The sequence below is a fragment of the Juglans regia genome, chromosome 5, assembly GCF_001411555.2.
Source record: "Juglans regia cultivar Chandler chromosome 5, Walnut 2.0, whole genome shotgun sequence".
NCBI lineage: Eukaryota > Viridiplantae > Streptophyta > Magnoliopsida > Fagales > Juglandaceae > Juglans > Juglans regia.
This window is the reverse complement of record NC_049905.1, coordinates 14,155,793-14,179,042: the sequence shown is the minus strand read 5'-3', so window position 1 is coordinate 14,179,042 and position 23,250 is coordinate 14,155,793. Positions and strand designations below refer to the sequence as shown.

The 23,250-nt window shown below is 38.0% G+C and overlaps 1 non-coding gene across 1 annotated transcript; it reads right to left on the bottom strand.

Moving 5' to 3' along the window:
* Positions 1-7,389: 7,389 nt before the first annotated feature.
* Positions 7,390-7,469, bottom strand: LOC118348558. Its single transcript, XR_004801636.1, has one exon. It is a non-coding gene; the product is annotated as a small nucleolar RNA R21 (small nucleolar RNA).
* Positions 7,470-23,250: the final 15,781 nt, after the last annotated feature.

Genomic DNA, 23,250 nt, shown 5'->3' with positions numbered 1-23,250 from the left:
TAATCAAGATAATGCTTTTGCCACTATTAAAGAAAGGTTGTGATATGCACCTTTGCTAGTATTACCTGATTTTAACAAAGTTAAGTGGGGCATCCCTGAATTATCCTACTTATGACAAAGAGCTTTATGCTCTTGTTTGTGCATTAGAGACTTGGCAGCACTATGTATGGCCAAGGGAATTTGTGATCCACACCGATCATGAATCATTGAAGCATCTCAAGGGTCAAGGTAAGTTGAGTAAAAGGCATGCTAGATGGATGGAATACATTGAGACCTTTCCCTATGTCATCTGTTACAAGCAAGGTAAGAAGAAAATTATTGCTGATGCTCTATCCCGGAGGTATGTACTTCTTATTTCTATGAGTGCTAAAATGCTTGGGTTTGAATATGTGAAATACATGTATGCCGATGACGCTGATTTTTCTAATGTGTATGTGGCATGTGATAAGGCGGCATTTGGTAAGTTTTACAAGCATGATAGTTATTTGTTTAAAGAAAGCAAACTTTGTCTGCCAAATTGTTCTATGCGTGAGTTATTGGTGCGTGAGGCACATGGTGGGGGATTAATGGGACACTTTGGTGTTAAGAAAACTTTAGACATTTTGCATGAACATTTCTTTTGGCCTAAGATGAAGAGAGATGTTAAACGTATTTGTGGAAGGCGCATTACATGTAGAAAGGCCAAATCTAAGGTTTTGCCACATGGGTTGTATACACCCTCACCCGTTCCTAGTGAGCCTTGGGTAGACATATTTATGGACTTTGTTTTAGGGCTGCCTAGGACCAAAAGGGGTAGAGATTCTATTTTTATGGTTGTGGATAGATTTAGTAAGATAGCACATTTCATTCCATGCCATAAAATAGATGATGCCACAAACATAGCTGACTTGTTTTTTCAGGAGATAGTGCGACTCCATGGTGTACCTAGGAGTATTATTTCTGATAGGGATGTTAAATTCCTTAGCTACTTTTGGAAGGTGTTGTGGGAAAATTGGGTACTAAGCTCTTATTTTCCACTACTTGTCATCCGGAGACTGATGGTCAGACTGAAGTAGTTAATAGGACTTTAACTCAGCTTTTACGCACTGTTGTTCATAAGAATTTAAAAACTTGGGAGGATTGTTTGCCATTTATAGAGTTTGCATATAATAGGACGATGCATACTACTACTTCATACTCTCCTTTTGAAATTGTTTATGGATTTAATGAACTTACTTCTTTGGATTTGATGCCTTTACCTGTTGATGGCAGGAGTAGTTTGGATGGACAAAAGAAGGCGGAGTCGATGAAGTCACTTCATGAGAGGGTACGACTTCAAATTGCCCAAAAGAATGAAAGGGTTGCTTCCCAAGCCAATAAAGGGCGAAGGCATGTCATCTTTCAACCAGGAGATTGAGTTTGGGTTCACATGCGCAAATAAAGATTCCCAGCCCATAGAAGGACTAAGTTGCATCCTCGAGGAGTTGGACCTTTCCAAATTCTTGAGAAAATTAATGACAATGCATATAAAGTGGATCTTCCAGGTGAGTATAAAGTTTCTGCAACTTTCAATGTTTCTGATCTTTCTCCTTTTGATGTAGGTGAAGATTCGAGGTCGAATCCATTTGAGGAAAGGGGGAATGATAGGAACCAAGGTGGGCCTACTCTTAAAGATCCTTTGCAAATTCCAGATGGGCCAATTACAAGATCAAGGGCCAAGAAGATCAAGGAAGCAGTGCAAGGATTGGTGCATTCCACTTGGGATGAAGCCAGTAAGAGCCCAACACTCAAGATGGGTCTGAGAGAAGAAGAACCCGTTTTGATCTACTTGATTCAAGCTGTGGAAGACATGACTTAGAGATATGACCTATTGTTATTGGAGGCTTCCAATTTGGTTAAATGATTTATTTTATTAGTTTAGAATAAGTGGGCTTGAAGATGCTTGGCCCACATGTCTTATTTCTTATGAACTAAGTTTTTTGGGAAGGCCTTGTATTTTGGCCAAGGGCTTATTTGGAAAGTTACTTTTTAGGAACTAGGGTTTCATCAATTTATTGTAGGGGTTACTGTAGCCGGTACTGTTCATCAAGGGTCATTTTGGGTAAAAGGGGCTTTATTTTGGCTAGGATTTTCATTAGATTTGGGTTTAAAACTCTTTGTATCCTCATTTGAAGGGTTAGACAATATTGAATTTTATTTGTAAGTTGAGTTTCTCCTCTTGTTCTTGATTGAACTCTTGAACTTATCAAAGGTTAATCACAACCTTTGTGGCGTTCCTCCTTTGTAATCTGGGTTCTTGAGACGGATTGTTCAACGGGTCTAGATTTTAATATAACCTAGGTTCTTGAAACAAGTTCTCATCAGGTCAAAGTTCTCCATCATTGACTTGATTTTGGCTTTCTAGGGGAGTTTTCAAATTGATTGTGGGTTCAAAGGATTTCATTCCCACGGGTTCATATCAGGAATAAGTGGCTGAGGGTACAAGTGCTTATTTGAGAGTCGTAGTTAGTAAACTAATTTATTTTTGGTTATTTGAATTTGATGAGTTAAGGATAATTTCGAGTTTTGGAGAGTTTTGAATTTATGTTATTGAGAATTTCTTTATTGTCCCCATGAATGAACATAAATATTTGGGTGGATTAAATGGATTGACATTTTATGGAGTTTTATGGATTTTATAGTTATGTTATTAAAGTTTATATTAAGTATTAAGAGCCAACTCTCCGAACCTATGGGATCGGGGCATTACACAACCTATGTATATATGTTTTTGCAAACCACTTTATAATATATTGTTCCTTAATTATTAATTGATTCATTCTGTCAAATTAAGGAAAAACTCATGCTGATGTCTCTACTCCCAACTACATGCAAAATATGCTCAACAAACCCTCCTAAATTCAACAGAACTCTATAATTCCAGATTGACAAGTTGTCCTCTGTTGGTATAAATAGAAACCATATGACTAATTTGTACACATTTATTTTGACCAATTACATGCAGTTCTTATGATCTACATGAGTTTTGAAGAAACAACTGTGACTCTCTTTACTGTATATATAATTTGGTCACTGATCATCTTAACCACTCAAGAAGCTAGCTAACCTTACGTATATATAGATTAATTACCAGTACTGCAAACCAGTCTATATATATTTTTATTTAAGGTGATTAACTACTCACAAATAATCTATATCCAAGCAAAGTACATAGATAATGATCTTTGCTTCACCCGCGAGTTTCAATCGAACTTGGTGTGGCTGATACATGCTTGATCAAATAAATTGTGACCTTTTTGTAAAGCTAAAACAAGCAGACATCAGGCTCACTCCATCCGTCCATCTGTTCATATTACAAGAACTGTGACTTTACTGTGCTCAATACTTGAATTTCCTTTCAAGTAAACAAGTTTAGCTTTACTTTAAAAAAGCCTTATGCTTTCTGTCGGAGTTTCAGATTTTGCTTTCTGAAGCCTGCTTCTCTGCTTCTACCTTTCTGTTCATTATATATATTTTTTATATTACTTCGCTTTACCAAACTCCCCAAGTCATCTTGGATTCCAATCAATTCTCTGGTTTTTTTTAACAAGTTTTTGGAGATGAATAGATTCTTGGGTTCCCTATGCTTTGAAGTCTTATTGCATTCAAGAAGCCTGATATCTCTTCCATTTCTAGTATCCTTTGGAACCACCTACAAGCCCCCAACAAAGGTATTGTGCCTGTAAATCCATTTCTTTTAGTTATCTTGTTTGCATACTTTGTCTATCACTTACACTGTTGGTTTGAGTTATACATCACTTTTAAATGGAAGCAAAATGTTGAAACTAGAACAAAACATAATGTGGAGTTTGTAGGCTACAGTTTGGAATAATGTTTTTACTTCAGAGCTTAATGTGCTATCCTTGCAAGTATTGGGTATTTCATAATATTGCAATTGTACTGAAGTGTGGGGAAGTTTTATGGTATCATTTTACAATGCATGGAAGGTATACTTATTCCGTTTATTTCTAGACTCATGGAAAATTATATTCTGCCTATTGGTAACTATATATATTTAATGGTGTTAGCATCTGTCTTATTTAGGAAAGGGAAATGCTCTCTAGGGAAAAGAATTTAAGAAAGAGTTTTGATATCTTTGAGGATGATGAGGTTGTTGCTTAGTTTGGTCTGCCCTTGTTTATATATCCAAGTAGTTTTGAGTACTTGATGAGCCAAAGTAGCATACAGCTCGGAGTCATGGCTGTGTATGACTTGTATTCTGATGTATCCAAGTAGTTTTGAGCACTTTTGGCTATGTATATTACTTGTATGCTGATCTATATAGAATTATGCAATCTTAGAACTGAACTATGTAGGTTCATATAGTGTGAAGAAATCGCTACAGGACGTCTGTGCATGATTACATGTGCATTTTACTTTTGGCTTTGATTTTACGTGGGGCATTACATGGAAAATTACTCCAAGACATGCACCTGTCTATTATATTTCTGGATACCATTCCCACATGTTTTTTTATTTTTTTATTTCCAGAAAGTTAAAAGCTACGTGAATAGAAAGAGATGCTGTATTTTTCAAGATTGGATTTCATATTCCAATGAAACAGGCTCCTATAAAATCCTTGGTGTCCCTCCGGGTGGCTGCTCCTCGTGTGGGTTGAGCATCACCAGTGATACAAAATACTCACTTTTTTGAATGATTTCAATTTAGACATAATTTTATCGATATCGTCCACTGTGATTTGAAAAATATAAATGAAAAAAACTACATATTTTGTTCAACCTTCTCCTTATTTGGAGGAATTTGAACACAACTGCAACCTTTTCCTCATGTAACTAGCCTGCAAATCTAGCTGAAGGGATTTCTGGGTTATTTGGATCGAGTTCATACGGTCAATTAAGCTTTTCATAATTTAAAGGCAGAAGCCACTCTTAATATTGCACCTATACATGCAAGGTATATATTACAAGAGACAATAAGTTTCTTCCTTTCAAGTGAAACTCATACTATATACTTTGCCCTTTTATTGCCATAGAACAGGCCAAAGTGTCTGATGTCAAAAATGCTAGAATGCACGGCAGAGGAGGGCACGAAATGCACGAATTAAATCCATGTATGCACCATGAAAACTCAATTTTACCCAAAATATAAAACAATCCCTCTGCACACTTAAAAAGAATCATGGATAAAACATCATTGTAAACCATTGCTACGGTGTCCTTCCAATAAAAAAAAACAGCAGTACAACACCTTTCACAAGTAAATAAATCTCATGACAACTCGCCCATTTGATAATCTCTGAATTCAAACACCTAGCAGTATGTGTTCCAACATTTTCAGTTCATAAAAGCAGTATAACACCTTTCAGTACAAAACATATAAGCAACGTCCCATTTTTACACAAGTTTCACAAATAATGTACAAAACAAGTTCTTGAACCTCTATGATTAATGATCTAGTCCAACAAAAGGACTCTTTACATGAAATTTGTCAGAACCAAGCAAGCACTATTACAAAGGCGACAACCCAATACAAAAACAATAACTTTCACTTTTCCTTTTCTAGATTCTTCGTCATCTCTCTCACTTTATCTTCCCTTTTGCAAACGGCATACTCGCGCTTTAATACATCATCCCACGTCTTCCAGGCCTTATTCTCTCTTGATAAAATGTTATCATCTAGCAACTAAAATATATCCGCCCATACAAAGAATTCACACATCTAATCCCCTTGCACATAGTAATTGAAAATTGGATGGATAGGAAAATGCAAAAAAAAAATAAAAAATAAAAAAACTAACAAGAGACTAAAAAATTATTCCTATTACCTTCTCTATAATCGAAATATAAGTTGAAACACTCTAAATAAAGTGGTATTACATTCAACAAATAGGACTACTTAATCAATTAAATCGATTGTAAAACATAATTTTTATTAAACCTATACACTGTCAACCAAAGAAAGGGTGAAGGGGAAGAGAAGGGAAAATAAACTTTAAGCAAGTCTAACTGACTAGAAAAAGCATAAAAAAAATTCAGATATTAAAAAAAAAAATTATTTGTTCGAAGACTCAACTAGCCAAAGCAGATTTGAAATCCATTACTTGTTCTTATAATCTACAAATCTAGTTAATACATCTATAGTTCATATTTAGATCGCTTCTATTGTTAATAACCAATCATAAATAAAGGATCAATCAATGGCTTATTGTCGCCACTGAAGAAACCTATTGGGTCTGCTCCTGCACATCATTGGACACAATAAATGATGTGGAAACCCATTTGGCATTCACACCTTCCTATACCCAACCCAAGGTATTAAACTAGAACTTTTATTCTTTGAGACAAGAAAATAAAATCACATGAAACCAAATGGATTCATCAATTCATCGCATGAAATCAGGCTAGTAAAAGAGAATAAGGATACCTCAAGTTGGCTATGTGATTGTATTTGATTCTTAAATCGTTCTTGAGAATCATTCACCTCTTTCAAGAGCTGCTCTTGCAGTGCCTGTTCACGCCCGTTTGCAGCACCAAGTTCTTGTTCTGAATATAGGAATCGATCTAAAATTTGACCACTCAGCTTCTGTTAGGATCATAAATGAATTAGGGGATAAAAGCTTACACCAATCCCACACACGCACACAGACACACACACATCTATGTATGAATGCATGTATTCACATATGTGTGCATGCAAGCATGGAGAAGCTTATATCAAATTCTCAATGACAATTCAAAGAATTTCAATGGTGCATACACTGATATCTATTTAGAAAAATGAAAAGGAAAACTGCAAGTCATACCATTTAACTCATAAAGCATTTACTCAAGTATCAGGTTATAGTATATAATGATAAATTAGAAAACATCATTCCAAACAAATTATTCTATTTTCTATCATCTTCCTGAGATTACTTGCCTCTCGAGCACTATGAGATTAATACTTGCAACAGAGAGAATAAAATATAGAAATAAAACCACATGGAAGTCTCAAGCACAGAGTGAAAATTTAAGTAATGTAAAAACTGAATGAATTTAATTAAGGCAATCAATTAGGTCAAATTTTTTTAGGAAATGCAAGTTTCAAAGTAAAAATGTTGAGAAATATAGTGGAAGATTTCTTCAATTCACTAACTTTGCTAAAATTCTCCTCCAAAGCCTTCGATCTAGGCAGGTAGTCGTCAACTTGCTTCTCTGCACAGCTTAAGGCACCAAAGAAATCGGATTTAACCTACAATAACAAGAGCATAATCACCACAAGAGAAAATTCCATCCTGGAAGTGATGAAACCGATTGATATCCTTTACAATAATATCTCAATCCGTTAAAGTTTTCTAAATAATTAAATAAAATGTCCATGCTGTAAGAAACTGATTTTTCTTTCATCGGTGAACTCTACAATTCCAATATGCATCCCTCAAAATCCATTGCTCATCAAATAAAAGTTCTGTCCACTACTTCTAATTTTTCTTATGATTCTTCACTGGGATTCAAAGTGAAGCTCTTAATCGGCACTCAAAAATAGAAAAGAAAATATAACAATCAGAGAACTAACATGATTTTGAAACTCGGCCAGATTGATGATTATGCCAAATTTTTTGAGGTGAGGATTAGGGTTTTAGGTTAGGATTAGGGTTAGGGTTAGGGTTTGATGCTCTGTGGGCTTCACATTTCAGATCAGGTGTTTGAAGATGACAAGGCTTCGTGGGTTCAAATCGGGTTTGTGGTTCGGTGATGTGGTAAGAGCCTGAGATAGCAAGGTTTGTGGGTCTTGGGTTCAAGGAGAAGAAGAGTAGAAGTGCCTTCCTGCTCTGTAGGCTTCGAATTTTCGGTGTGGTGGAGAAGACAAACCGGCTTTGTGGCTCTAGTGGAGAAGACGAAGTGGGTTTGTGGAACTGCTTTGGATTTCAGGAGACGAAGTGGGTTCATGGAACTGGGGGAGAAGACCAAGAAGTTTTCGGGGCTTACTCGTTTTGACGCTGACTGAACCAGAGTGGAGGAAGATGATGGGAATAGGGAGAAGGGTCTGGAGCGAGCGGGAGAACGTGAATCTGAATTGTGAAAAGGAAAAATATGCAGGAAAAGGAATTCCCATCCTCAAAATGCAAACGACGCCGTTGTGCCACGTAGGACACGATTCCGTGCCGGTTCACCAAACCGGTTTGAAGTAGATTTTTTTTTTCCTAATAGGTTTCACTTTTATGCAATGGGTCATATGGGATTTACAAATCTTAAATTAATAGGGTTGCAGATTTAGCCTGTTAACTCGGCCCGAAATTCCCAATTATTCGACCCAAAACAAAAAAGTTCTCATTTAAAACCACAATGATTCGGTTCAGGTCAGTTAATACCTGATAACCAAAATCTGATGTTCCAATATACCCACTTTGAAATGGTGCCGTTTTTTATACGTTTACTCTAATTTTCTTTATCCAATAATCGAAACTCTCCTCTCCTCGATTCCTCAAACAGCTCTGCTGGGTACAAATGGGGTCTTACATGGAATAACAAAAGAAAACAGAAAGCAGATCAATTGGTGGATGGTTCCCATGTCTCTCTCTCTGGGTGCTTTTCGATGTTCCCCCATCTCAGACAGTAGCACTCAAAGAACAAGTCCAAAAGCCTAAACCCAGAATCAAAAAAAGTTAGAGAAACTTCATAGGATCAAATCGAGAGCTCTTTCAACCATGAGTTAGCCTTCACTCCCTTAAATCCGATGCTAAGTACCAAAATGTTAGAAAGTAAAACAAAATCCAGTCTTTTAGTTACTTTATGTGCAAATGCAAACAAAGAAACATCGAAAAAGAAGAAAGGAAAATAGTAATTGAAGTTTTTTTAGAATGGTGGATGTTTGCTTATACAAAGAGGGAGAGATAAATGAAATGGAAGGACAGAGGGATAGGTCAGTTGGAGGAGAAAGGAGAGGGATCGGCCGGGTTAATTGGAGGCGAGGAGAGGGAGATGACCGAAATTTCTAAAGAGAGATAGAATGTTGTTGTTGGAATTCATGTTCTAAAGCTTCATCTAAACAAAGGTAGAACTCTTCAATGAGCTCAGTGCTCAATCTGAACATCAAGGGCACCATCATCGTCGAAATCGCCTTCCTTTAACATGGAAAGCAGATCTTCATCTCTCAAGTCGTGCAGGCCTAGCAAGGCGAAGTTCCTCTTGAGGCTATCGAAGGTGATGACCCATTTGTCGATGTCCACCATCAGATCGAAGCCGTTGCATAGCTCACCTATTAGGTCGTCCCCACCGAGCTTGTGGGCCATGTTCGATAAGAAATCTTGGAACAGGCTTTCTGGGTTTTGGGATGCCATTGCAGTTTATTGCTAGCACACAGGGGGGAGAGAGTGAGAGAGAGAGAGAGAGAGGAATTATTAATTTGGGATAAAATTATTAGGAATGTGTAAAGGGTAGGAGCAAGATGAGGAGGGGGTTGAGATTTTGAAGAAGGAGAGGCCATGGAAGACAACTAAGGTACAGATCATACGGCGAAGAGAGAAGGAAAATGAAAACACTGACGTGGCTACGCCGATTGCAAGCCGTCTACACCATGCACTTGCAAGTAGCATTTTTCTTCCTCAAATGCCCATAGGAAGGATATCTCTATCTCACAGGCTCTAGCTCGCAGCTCCCTCTCTCTCGCTTCTCCCTTACAGCTCACTTGCCTTAGGGATTTCTCTGTCTCACGGGCTCCAGCTCACAGCTCCCTACCTCTTGCCTCTCCCTCACAGCTCGCTTGTTCTCTCAGTCTCACTCTTTGACCGAAGGTATGAATGATCTGACTATTAGTGTTCCTGGGTTTGGGATGATCTTGGTTTTTAAACTATTGGGTATTATATTTTTTTGATTTTCAATGCAAAATGCTTGGTTGAAATTGCAAATCTGTGTGTTTGTTTGGATGGAGGTTTTTACTATTGACACCAATTTCGTCATTTTAAGAGTAAAAGGACATCAAAATAAAAGTATTGTTGGTCCTCATATTGTGGTTAAGAGCTGTTTTGAAATTTAAGAAAGTCACCAGAATATTGTTTGGTATTTAAGTCACCAGAATACTGTTTTGAGATTAAACATGTCTAATCAAGAATGGAATCTTCGTTACTGAGGTGCAATGGGCAGTGATGTTGTTCATGGCACTGTAATATAGGCAGAAATGTAAAATCATGTGTATTTGATTGAATATTGCAAAAACTTTTCTTAGAATACATCCAAAATTAGAGCTGCTGGGGAAAATGAACAAATGAGTCGTGCTTTTTATTTTTGAAGAGTCAGGGACACATGTTCAATAGTGTCCCCTATCCCAAATTTATTTCAAAAAACCCTCACATATGGTGGAGGAAGACCGTAGAAACAAATTTACACTTGGAGTATACAAGAATAAAAATAAAATAAAAACCCCAAACCCAAGAGTCCAAACCAAATTATTAAGACCAAACATATTAACAAAAAAATCCCAAAACTAATTCCCAGCGTCAAAAACGAGCAACTGTACTTCTTGAATAAAAAACCAACCCAACCATACTCCTTAATGACATCTTAAAGATGGAATACCACATCTATCCAGCCTGACCATCCCTCTCACAACCTGAGGAAGCCTATCCATTTGACCATATATCCTATTAACCCCAGCTTCTCCATCTCTAGCAAGCAAATCAGCTACTCTATTTCCCTCACGAAAAATATGCGAAACTTTGAAGTTTATTCATTCCAAATTCTCTAATAAAGTCTCCCAGAAATCCCATAAGTACCAAACATTGCAAGTTTTCGAAGATAAACAATGAACAACTAATGCCGAGTCACACTCAATTTCCACATTATAAAACCCAAATTCTTTGCATACAGCAACACCACGACATAAAGCCCTTAACTCGGCTTTATTATTGGTTCCAAAATCCAGAAATTCCGAGAAAGCAGCCATAACATTGCCGTCATGATCTCTAATCACACCACCCCTCCACATGTTCCTGGATTTCCCCTACAACTTCCATCTATATTTAATTTTACCCAACACTCCATAGGCTTAGCCCATGATATTGCAGATAGCTTCCAGCCATTAACTTGTTTTATAGGCAAATCCATGGCTAGAAGAATATTTATATCACTTGAAGAGATCTTACGGGGCACTTATTAATCTGGGTAGAAGTCTGGCCTAACCAAAACTTCACATCCCTCCAAATAGCTTCAACCGATTCCTCCACTGATTCCATTCTAGCCTTACATCTTCTCACCCATAATTTCCAAGAGATCAAGCCTTGAATTAAACCCACCAGAATGCCTCTCTGAGAGCATCGTTTGCACATCTAAACCATGCTGAGACTCGGCCACGCCAAGTCGAGCTCTCCATGCAACAGACACCCAATTCCACAGATGCTCGATGCCACATTGCTTTAGCAATATCTCCATTAGATAAAACGTGATCTAATGTCTCAAACTTCCCCTCTCTACAACAATTACATTTAGACGCAAGCGGTATACCAGTGGACATAACACGGGCATCAACTGGCAAACATCGGAATCAAGCTTTCCACATACAAAATCTGCTCTTTTTGGAAGATATTTATGCCAAATCCAATCCTTCCAAGGAAGATCATCTTTTTGAACTTTTATCAAGTCCCATGCTGAAGCTACTCAGAAAACACCATCCCGAGACGGCTCCCATACAACAACATTAGTCCCTGCTTTACCTGCCATAACAAATTCCATCACTTCGGTTGCCCTATTTTCTCCAATCAAACACACTAGAGCAACTTTATCCCACTCATTTCCCACCCATAAATCCCTCACTTTAAGTGTATGATTTTCTATGTTCTGAACCTGCACACTAAGTGGACCTGAAGACAACCACTTATCATGCCAAAACGTGGTATTGCCTTCCCTTACCCTTACTTTTGTATGCTCATACACCTCTGGAAAAACCTGCATAAGGGACTTTTGGAACCTTGATCCCTTGTTCTTCGAGATAGCCATGCCAAAATTCTGGTCCTTCACATACTTGGCTTGAAAATATTGTGACCAGAGATTATTATCAGATAACAACCTCCACACAAACTTCGTATGCATGGATTCTGCACTTCATACACGTCCCTAATTCCAAGCCCTCCTTCACTTGTTGGTTTACAGATATTCGACCATGGTATCCTTTGTCTCTTGGCCTTTCCATGAAACTCTCCCCAAAAGAAAGTAGAGCGGAATGAGCTTATCTTTGATAAAACTACTTTCGGCACATTCAAAATCGCCAATTGATCAGTAGCCATGGAAGATAATACATGTTTTATGAGAGTGAGATGCCCACCCTGTGATAGAGATTTTAACTTCCATCCCACCACTTTATTATGAATTTTGTTCACTAAAGGCTCCAAGTCTCTAGCTCTTAATCAACCCATGACCAAAGGAACTCCCAAGTACATGTTGGGAAACGACCCCTCTACAAAACTTGTAAGTCTGAGAAGTCCACACTTCCTAGCATAGCTCATCCTCTTGGACATAAACAAAGCCGACTTCTCCTTATTAATTAATTGGCCAGACCAACCTTCATATTTTTCCAAGGTCCTCAAAGCACCTTAATAGATCTCCTCTCACCATTTGCAAAAATAAGGAGGTCATCCGCATAAAGAAGATGTGAAAAAAGGCACCAATTCTTCTATTTTCAAAATTTTTCCGCAATATCCGAGTAAGTATTTCCTGCATGATAATAAGCAAATATGGAGAAAGGGGTTCTCCTTGCCGCAAGCCCCTTGTAGGCTTGAAAAATCCTTTATAAGTTCCATTCATCATGATCGAGAACCAAGGGGATTCCACACATGTCTGTACCAAACTACAAAACCGATTTGACAAACCAAATCTCTTCAACACCAAGCATAAGAAAGACCAGTCCACTCTATCATAAGCCTTTGCCATGTCAATTTTTAACATAATATTTCCTCCAGTAGATTTATGATTTATAGAATGGACCATCTCTTGGGCTAGCATGATATTTTCGAAAATACTTCTACCTGGAACAAAAGCTCCTTGCTCCCAAGAGATCATACGAGGCATCAAGTTAGCCATTCGGTTCACAATAATCTTTGAAAATATTTTATAAGCAACACTACACAAGCTTATAGGTCTAAACTTGTCAAAACTTTAGGGTCCTACACTTTAGCTACTAGCACTATATATGAAGCAGAATAAAATCTTGCCAACGGAATACCTTGGGAAAAATCACATGCAGCTTCAACCACGTCCTTTTTAATTGTCTCCCAACAATGGATAAAGAAAGCAGAACTAAAACCATCTGGCCTAGGACTACTATTCTTAGGAATGGACGATAAAGCATTCCAGACCTCCTTTTCAGATCGCTCTTCAGAAAGAACCAAATTTTCTTCATCTCGAACCACTGAGGATACTAAGTCCCCCAATTCTAGAATAACATTCGGTCCCTCTTCTGTAAGGAAGTTTCGAAAATAATTTAGTTCTTCCATGTGAATCATTTGTGGTAATCATAAAAAATAATAGTTCCAAGACCACCCCAGTCGGTAAAACCATTCTATTAATCGCCGAAGCTTTCCTACATTGATTCACAAAATCATGAAAGAATCTCGTATTCCCGTCACCCTCTTTAAGCCACTTCCTCTTCGCCTGCTGTGCCAACCAAATTTCTTCTCTATGTTCCCATAACTCCAATTCAGCTTTAGCACGTAAATACTCACCTTCCACATCCAGGGCATGTCCATCCTGAAGTTGGCATTTAAGAAAATCCATGCGTTCTTCTAAGACCTTGATCACATGGTCCACTCAACCAAATACTTCTTTGTTCCAAACTCTTAGAACCGATTTAAGCCTCTTAAGTTTGGCTACCAACCGAATCAAACCCGTCCCAGGAATATCCCCACTCCACACATCTTCCACACATTTATTAAAGCTTTCATGTGAGCACCACATACCTTGAAACCGGAACGGATGAGGGCCATATCTAGTCGTATCCCTAACAAAATTTATCAACATTGGACAATGATCAGAGGATTTCCATTTCAGGTACTCCATATGAACCTGTGGCAAACAGCGGATCAATGCAGTATTTGAAAGGGCTCTGTCAAGATGCACCCAACTCCGCGACGTACCCCTATGTCCATTGCACCACGACATTTTACAGCCGCTATAATTCAACTCCATAAGGCCACAATTATGGATCCATGAATTAAACTCTGTCATTGCCGATAAAGGCCTTTGATGTCCTTCCAATTGCTCACCATCCTCTCTGATAATCTCTCAACCATCATACGATCAGAGAGGATGAGATTCCGAAAGAAAGTTCTTGGCTTGGAGCATATAATCTCTCAACCATCATTTCATTGTAAGATGTTGATTGACATTAAAAGAAAAAAAGGAAACTCAATTTCAAATGCCTAACAACACCTCTCTGCCCACTGGAATACCCAGATCCATAGAGGTAAAACTGAATCCTCTTAGACAAACTAAAGTTAGGAGTGAAAATCAATGAAAACCCGATACTATTTTGCCGCATACTAGTTGTCTTTCGTGGGAATTAATCAGCTAATTCCTATAGATGATTAGGGTTAAGATAATTAACTGGACACTCAAAACATTTAAAATTTACAAGTTACTGTTCTAAATAATATTTAAGCAGAAATTTAGATGTAGTGTTAATGGGGGACCCAACAATTTTAAGGGATTCTAGTTCTAGGTAACCCTCCCCTGGCAGCTTGTATCTTACCTACTACTCCATCCTGGTGCATTCAACATCTACAACGCTCCCACCAATTCATTTTGCAGCATTTCTTCATATCATAGCATGGCAAGTAAAGTACTCTTAAAATGAACAAAAGATTGAAGTGCTTGAATGGGTTAGCATGAAGAGCAAATGCTAAGAAGCTATAATGAACTTTTCTGACATTATGCATCATTTGTCAGAGAAAAACAATGCACCTTGAGCTCCAGCAGCCATGCTCAATCATGCACCAGTCACCAAATATATCAATCATTCAATACCTCAAGTAGTGTGTTAAAGATGTTTACATTGAGCAGCAGTGCAGTTATTCTTCAAATATTGATTGTTGACAACGGCAAATAAAAAAATGACTTGTTCAAGGGAAAAAAAAAAAAGAGAATTTGTTAATACTAATTGTCCAAACATGTTTAAAGAAACATTGGCCAAGGAAAAATGATCACTACTTTAGTTATTTATTTTTACTTGCTTCCTTGACTATAAATATTTATGGGAGATTTGTGATCAGTACTCATGACTGACAACCTGGTTGAACCAACAAAATATATTCATTAGGTTGTGTAGTGGGTTGAAGCTTGGGAGTATTTGCAAAAGGATAGAAATTCTCATTGAATTGAACATCTTTGGAAACATAAGTGCGAGTTGTTGGTATATGATACTAAAGATACCCCCTGTGAAGTGGACTGAAGCCCAAAAAGGCACTTGAAACTTATCTGTATGCAAACTTTTGAGAATTATATGGAGTGGTAAGGGGCCAACACTCGCAACCAAACGTTTTAAGGGACATATAAACAGGATGTTTGTTGTAAAGAAGTAGAAAAGGGGAGGAATTACTTAAGGAAGCGGGAGGCAAAATGTTGATTAAAAAGACTGTATGATTGAAGGCATGTGACCAAAATTTAAAAGGGGCCGAGGAATGAGCCAAAAGAGCTAAGCCAGTGTCAACAATGTGACGGTGTTTCCTATCAACGATTCCATTTTGTGTATGTGTGTGTGGACAAATTATGCGATAGAGAATCCCACAAGTTTATAGATAATTAGAAAAGCGCAGAAACTCGCCTCTCCAATCAGACTAGAATTGTTTTATCTAAGTGTTGAACTGGAGTTCAACTTGAGCTTTATATTTGAGAAAGACATAAAATGCTTGAGACTTTGTTTTTAAAGGAAAAATCCAAGTAAAACTAGAATAGTTATGAACAAAAGAGATATAGTATTGATATCCATCAACCGATACATAAGGGGATGGTCCCCATAAGTCTGAAAATATAAGTTCAAAAGGAGCAACATATTTGATTTTCCTATGGAAAGCTGGTAGACGATATGACTTGGCCTTGGCACATGCATTGCAAAATGAAGATGACTGAGATGGATCATAAGGCAGACCATGTTGTTGTAAGACAAACTGAACTAGCTTGATGGACGGATGGCCAAGTCGCAAGTGCCATAAAGGGACTGAGGAAACAGTGCTAGTCAGTGCATGAGGAGAAACTCATGATGAAAAAGAGTACAAGCCATTCTTTACTGTCCCGCGAAGTAAAGGGCTCCCCCGACTTGCAATCCTTAACACAGAAGGAGTTGGAAAAGAATTCAAAAAACACGTTGTCAATGCAAAATTGTCTAAATGAAATTAAATTTTTCTAGAAGGAAGGAACACATAAGATTTTGTTTAAAAAAAAAAGTAGACGCTAGAGAGGCGAAGAAGGCTGATCCAGAGTGTGAAATGAGCACATTAGACCCATCTTCTACACGTAGTTGATTCTTGCCAAGGTAGTCAGTAGCTTGGAGATTTAATTTGGATAATTCACTAGTAATGTGGGTTGTTGCAACAATATCGGGGTACCAACTAGCATCTGAAAGACAGTTGTAGTTTGCTGTGGTAGGAGGAGAGGCTGTATAAGCTTGATTAAATCAGTAGATGCAAGTAAGGGCTGAATGACCTTGCCAATTGCACACCTGACAGATTGGCCGATTATTAGTAGAAGAGTATTGACTAGAACCAGAGTTACCTGAAAAGTTCCCACGACCATGATTGGAGTTGTTTCTTCCTCCCGACCTTGAAAAGGATTACGGCCACGGTATTGAACCCGACCATGCTGTTCAGGGGTATACTTAGCAGAAAAATTTGCATACACCTGAGGATGAAATAAACTAGCCTCCAAATAATGGAGTAGTCAAGCTACATGAGCCAACAAGTGACCAAGTAATTCCTCAAGAGTTATGGGCTCTAGTCGAGTTGTAATGGAAGAGACGAGTGCATCATACTCGGAACCTATGTTAAAAACTATTAAGCACAGAAAGTGAAAATGAGAAGAAACTGATTCTCATTGATTCTTTTGATTTTACAAGGGTCATATATATACATTACAAAAGGTTGAAAAGTAAAAAGCTACTGAAAAAATAACTTTTGATTATCTACACAATTACAAGCATCAATTCAGAACTTTTATGGACAGTATGGTAGAGGTAGCTTTATGCATCGTGTCCCTCATACTTCTTTGTGTGCAACCATGCATTTCCTTAGTTGAAGTCTTCTTTTTTGTGCCATCTCTTGTCTCATTTTCACTGCTGCTGCCATCTTTTTCTTTCCATGTACTGCAACATGCTTTATCTGCTTTATGCATCTCTTGAGTGCGGCAATGTATTTCAAGTATGCTTTGGTTGTTGTCCTCGTGTAGAACCAGATTGCATTTTACTTTGTTACATTGCAATGAGAATCAGTTTCTTCTCATTTTCACTTTATGTGCTTAACAACTTTTAACATGGTATCAGAGCAAGAGTAATTTCCTACAATACCTTCTCAATTTCTGATTATCTTTCATTAAACCTATGGCCTCCTCATCTTCCTCTTTTTCTTCTCCTACAGAAGATCCAAATAGCCCTTTTTTCTTGCATCACAGTGACAATGCAAAAACTGTCATTGTTTCACCACCCTTAACTGGCTCCAACTACATTTCTTGGAGCAGATCTTTCCTTCTCTCCATTTCAATCAAGAATAATTCAGGTTTCTTGGATGGCACCATCTCCACTCCTAACCTTGTAGATCCTTCTTATTTATCATGGTTACGATGCAACAACATCCTGCTTCCCTGGATTTTGAATTCAGTGTCCAAGGACATAGCCTCTAATGTGTTCTTCATGACTTCAGCTAAATAGGTATGGGATAAACTCAAAGAGCGTTTTGCACAGCACGATGAATCTAGGATATATCACCTTCAACACAAACTTAGTGGCATAGTTCAAGGGCATCTTTCTGTAAGTGACTACTTCAGCCAACTTAATGCCATTTGGGAAGAACTACATAGCTATAAACCACTTCCTTGTTGCTCTTGTGGTTTATGTACATGTGATGCTTTAAAGAATATTGGTGAAGTTCAGCAGAGGGACTATGTTTTCAAATTCTTAATGGGTTTAAATGATAGCTATGATGCTGTTAGAGGCCAAATTATCTTGTTGAGCCCCTTGCCTTCCCTAGATAAGACCTTCTCACTTATTTTACAAGAAGAGAGGCAAAGGCAAGCAAGAAACATAGTTGTTCCTATCACAGAACCATTTGCCTTGCTTGCTTATCAAATTTTCTTAGAGAAAAAGGAGAAAACAGATTTGGTTTGTGGACATTGTGGGAAGATGGGACACACAAAGGAGAAATGCTACAAAATGATAGGGTTTCCACCCACTTTCAAATTCACCAAATCTAAGTTTGGAAATGGTTTTGGAAAACCTGCTGCTCACTCTGCAAACCAGGTTGCTCTTGGTGGTTCCATTGTGGATCAAGCTGTTGCTGCAGGCCATGCATCTCCTGCACCAAGTACGTCTCAGTTAAACCTCTCTCAAGCACAAGCACAACACCTCATGGCTCTTGTCAATGCTCAATTCCCTCAGCTGACCTCAGGACACAATACCCCACTCATGCCACCACATGTGCATCCTTCACCAATTATCTCAGAACCTGCCCCTTCAACAACATCACACTCCAATCTAGCAGGTAATCATCAATATTTTTCCAATCCTAGCATCTCTCATGACCCCTCTCTTTTTAATGTCACAGGAGCCACTGATCACATGGTGTGCTCCACCTCATTTTTTACTAATTCTTCCTGCTACATTCAATCTTTTGTACGACTTCCAAATCATACAAAAGCTCAAGTCACACACTTAGGCACTATTAAACTTTCAGTCTCTCTCCTTCTTACTGATGTCCTATGTGTTCCCTCATTTGCTTTCAAACTCATCTTAGTCAATAAACTCACTCAAAGGCCAGACACTTGTCTTTTTTTCTTAAATAATCTTTGTTTCATTCAGGTCCTCTATTCATGGATGAAGATTGGACTTGCTAAAGTCCATGCTGGTCTCTATTACCTACTGTCTTCACCACCAGACAACACCAATATTCCATCTTCAAGCCCATCTAGGCTAACTCTAGTCAACCAAGTTGTTGTACATCAAGATTTTGACTTATGGCACTGCAGATTAGGACATTTATCCTCTCAAAGATTGAATTCAATTCATTCCAATGTACCTAATGTAAAGTCCAAAGAAAAATCTCATTGTACAGTTTGTCATTTGGCTAAAGAGAAACAACTTTCATTCCCTTCAAGTGTTTCAAGTAGTTCATTTCCTTTTGATTTAATGCATTATGATATATGGGGTCCATACTCCCATGCTTCCCTTCAAGGATTTCATTATTTTTTAACCATTGTGGATGATTATTCTAGAGTTACTTGGATTTTCCTAATGAGACCAAAATCAGACACAAGATCTCTCTTGCAATGTTTATTCCATCTCATACAAACCCAATTCAACAAAAACATTAAGCAAATTAGAACAGACAATGGACTTGAATTTGCTATGACTGATTTTTACAAAAAAATATGGCATCATTCATCAAACATCATGTGTGTATACCCCTCAACAAAATGGTGTTGTTGAGAGAAAACACCAACATCTCTTGAATGTTGCTCGAGCCCTTCTCTTTCAAGTATCATTGCAAATCCAATAAGTCCCCATATGAGATGTTTTTCTCATCACCACCTTCATATTCTCACCTTAGGGTCTTTGGCTGTCTATCCTATGCTACCACTCCCAAACAAAACAGAACCAAATTTGAACATAGAGCTAAACCTTGCATTTTCTTAGGATATCCTGCTAATGTGAAAGGTTATGAGCTATATGACATTGAATCTCACTCTACCTTCATCTCTCGAAATGTCATTTTTCATGAATCCATTTTCCCCTTCAAATATGGTTCCCCTTCAGACAATGACCTGTGTCCTCCTTCCCCAATAACCTGTCCTGCACCACCAGATGACATCTTCTCCTTTCCCCAAACTTCTCAAACCTTCACTCAGTCACACACTAGTGAAGAACCTTCTTCACCAACCAACCCTTCCTTCCCTCCTCCACAATCCACCCCCTTCAGGATTACATAACTTACAAAAGTCTCTCTCCCTCTCACCAGTCATTTTCTGTTTCACTTTCATTACTTCATGAACCTCAGTCTTATAATGAAGCTATCAGGTTTAAGCATTGGCGAGATGCCATGAATGCTGAACTCCATGCTCTAGAAGAAAACAACACATGGACTGTCACCACCTTACCCTCCAACAAAACTGCAATTGGTTGCAGATATGTTTATAAGACCAAGTTGAAATCAGATGGATCTTTTGAAAGGCACAAAGCTAGACTTGTGGCAAAAGGCTGCACTCAAAAACAAGGCTTTGACTTCCAAGAGACTTTCAGTACAGTTGCAAAGCTCACCACAGTTCGAGTTTTCCTTGACATAGCAGCCATTAAAAACTGGTCCCTCACTCAAATGGATGTTCACAATGCCTTTCTCCATGGAGACCTTGATAAGGACATCTATATGCAGTTGCCTCCAGGCTATCACATCAAGAGTTAGTAGATTGAAGGGGAGAACTTGGTATGCAAATTAAATAAGTCTCTCTGTGGACTTAAGCAAGCATCTAGGCAATAGTTCTCAAATTTTTCAAATTCACTCACTGCCATTTGATTTCATCAATCCAAATTTGACTATTTTTTGTTCACTAAGGTCAGTCCCAATGGATTTATAGCACTCTTAGTCTATGTAGATGACATCATAGTTGGAAGTGACTCTCAAGAAGAAGTTGATTCACTCAAATCTTACCTTCACAGCAAGTTCAAAATTAAGGACCTTGGACCCCTGAAGTATTTCCTAGGATTGGGAAGTACACCCTTGAGATATTAGAAGGTTCAGGTCTACTTGGCACAAAGATAGTTTCCACACCTATTGAACTGAACCATAAATTGAGCCACACTACAGAAGAAATCCTCCAAGATCCTATAGCTTATAGAAGACTCATTGGAAGGTTAATTTACTTAACCATCACCAGACTCGACATCACCTATGTTGTAAGTGTTCTAAGCCAGTTCATGGACAGACCCTCACAATCTCATATGCACTCAACCTATAGGATTCTCAAGTACCTCAAAGAATCCATAGGTCAAGGCATTTTCTTGTCATCCAAATCAACTTTACATCTAAGGGCCTATAGTGATCTGATTGGGTTGCCTGCCCTGAGAAAAGAAGATCTATCACAGGGTTCTGTATATTCATTGGAGACTCACAAATAAGCTGGAAATCTAAGAAGCAAGCAACAGTTTCTAGATCTTCAGCTAGGTCAGAAGTTGTGAGATCATGCTTCTCGGTTTGCTGAGGGAATTTAACGTTGACCATGCAATCTGCTTCCCTCTTATGTGATAACCAAGCTGCTATCCACATTACAAAGAATCCAATTTTTCATGAAAGGACTAAGCATATAGGACTAGATTGCCATTTTGTTAGAGAGAAAGTCTTGGCTGGTATTATCACACCAATGCATGTGTCCTCAAAATTTTAGTTGGCAGATATTTTCACTAAGGCCTTACCAACTTCTACATTTCAGTTCTTACTATCCAAGATGGGAAATGTTAACATCTATGCCCATCTTGAGGGGGAGTCTTACAAAATACAATGTAACAAAGTAAAATGAAATCTGGTTCTACACGAGGACAACAACCAAAGCATACCTGAGATACACTACAGCACTCAAGAGATGCATAAAGCTGATAAAGCATGCTATAGTACATGGAAAGAAAAGATGGCAACAGTAGCAAAAAGGAGACAAGAGATGGGACAAAAAAGAAGACTTTAGCTAAGGAAATGCATGCTAAGGAAATGCATAAAGCTGCCTCTACCATACTGTCCATAAAAGTTCTAAATTGATGCTTGTAATTGTGTAGATAATCAAAAGTTATTTTTCTTTAACTTTTTACTTTTTAGCCTTTTGTAATGTATATGTATATGACCCTTGTATAATCAAAGGAATCACTGAGAATCGGTTTCTTCTCATTTTCACTTTCTGTGCTTAACAGTTTTTAACAACCTAAGCCATCAAATAAATAAGGGACAAATTTTGTTGGGGGTAAGGGACGGCCAGCAGAGGCCATGGTATCTGCTAGAGTTTTGGCTTGGTGAAAATAAAGGGATATTGAATCAGCCCCTTTCTTAAGAGAAGCAAGCTGCAATTGGGTTTGTATAAGTCTTGCTTGAGAAACAGATTAACGCCTCGGTCCCGCAGGGATCAAAGAGTTACTCCCTATAACTTAAAACTCACAATTCATCAATGTATTTATAGATTCCAAAATATAAATTCATCAGAATACTACAGAATCTCTTAATAAAATCCGGCACTTCTCATAAATCTTATAAGAGTAAACCACTATGCTTAAATAATCATCTCACCGATGCTCCATAATTCTGATCCTTAGCTGGACTATTCAAAATCATCTGAAAAATATATGGAGATAAGGGGTGAGTTATCAACAACTTAGTAAGCAGAGGATATATACTAGTGTGTAAGCATGAGTATTTTCACAGAGTTCAGAATGCAGAAACAAAACATTTCAGTATCAATATGCAAATCTCAAAAAAATACATATTATTAGAAAATCAGAGCGACTTTTCAAACATCTCATATTCAGAAACCAACTTTTCATATTCAAAGACTCCATTGGCACAACATAATTGAACATCTTCGTCTTATCATATCATATCAGAGCATCATATCAGAATAGAGACCATGTTTAACCCCCGTGGTAGGGTTGTGCATTCTGCGGAAAGCCAAACAGAATATAAATCACCATGTTACCAAAGCGATTGCACTAAGAACAGAAAGCCACTATTATATCCCGTGGCGGGCCAGAGGTTACTATTGTATCCCGTGACAGGGCCAGAGGTCACTATTATATCCCGTGGCAGAGCCAGAGGTCACTATTATATCACATGATAGGGCCACATATCAGAGCAAAACAGAATCAGAATCACCATATCAGAATCTGATTCAGAGTCAGAACAGAATCAGAAAGTCATGCCAAAGGTTTTTCAAGTGCCACATCTTATCAACACAGAGTACTTTTTTTATTTTTTTTATTTAAGAGCCAGTAGCCACACGCATAGTAGCCCCGTCCCAAGTCTATTAAGAACCCCTTACTTTTGGCGAAGGAATACCGTGACTACAAACAAGATAC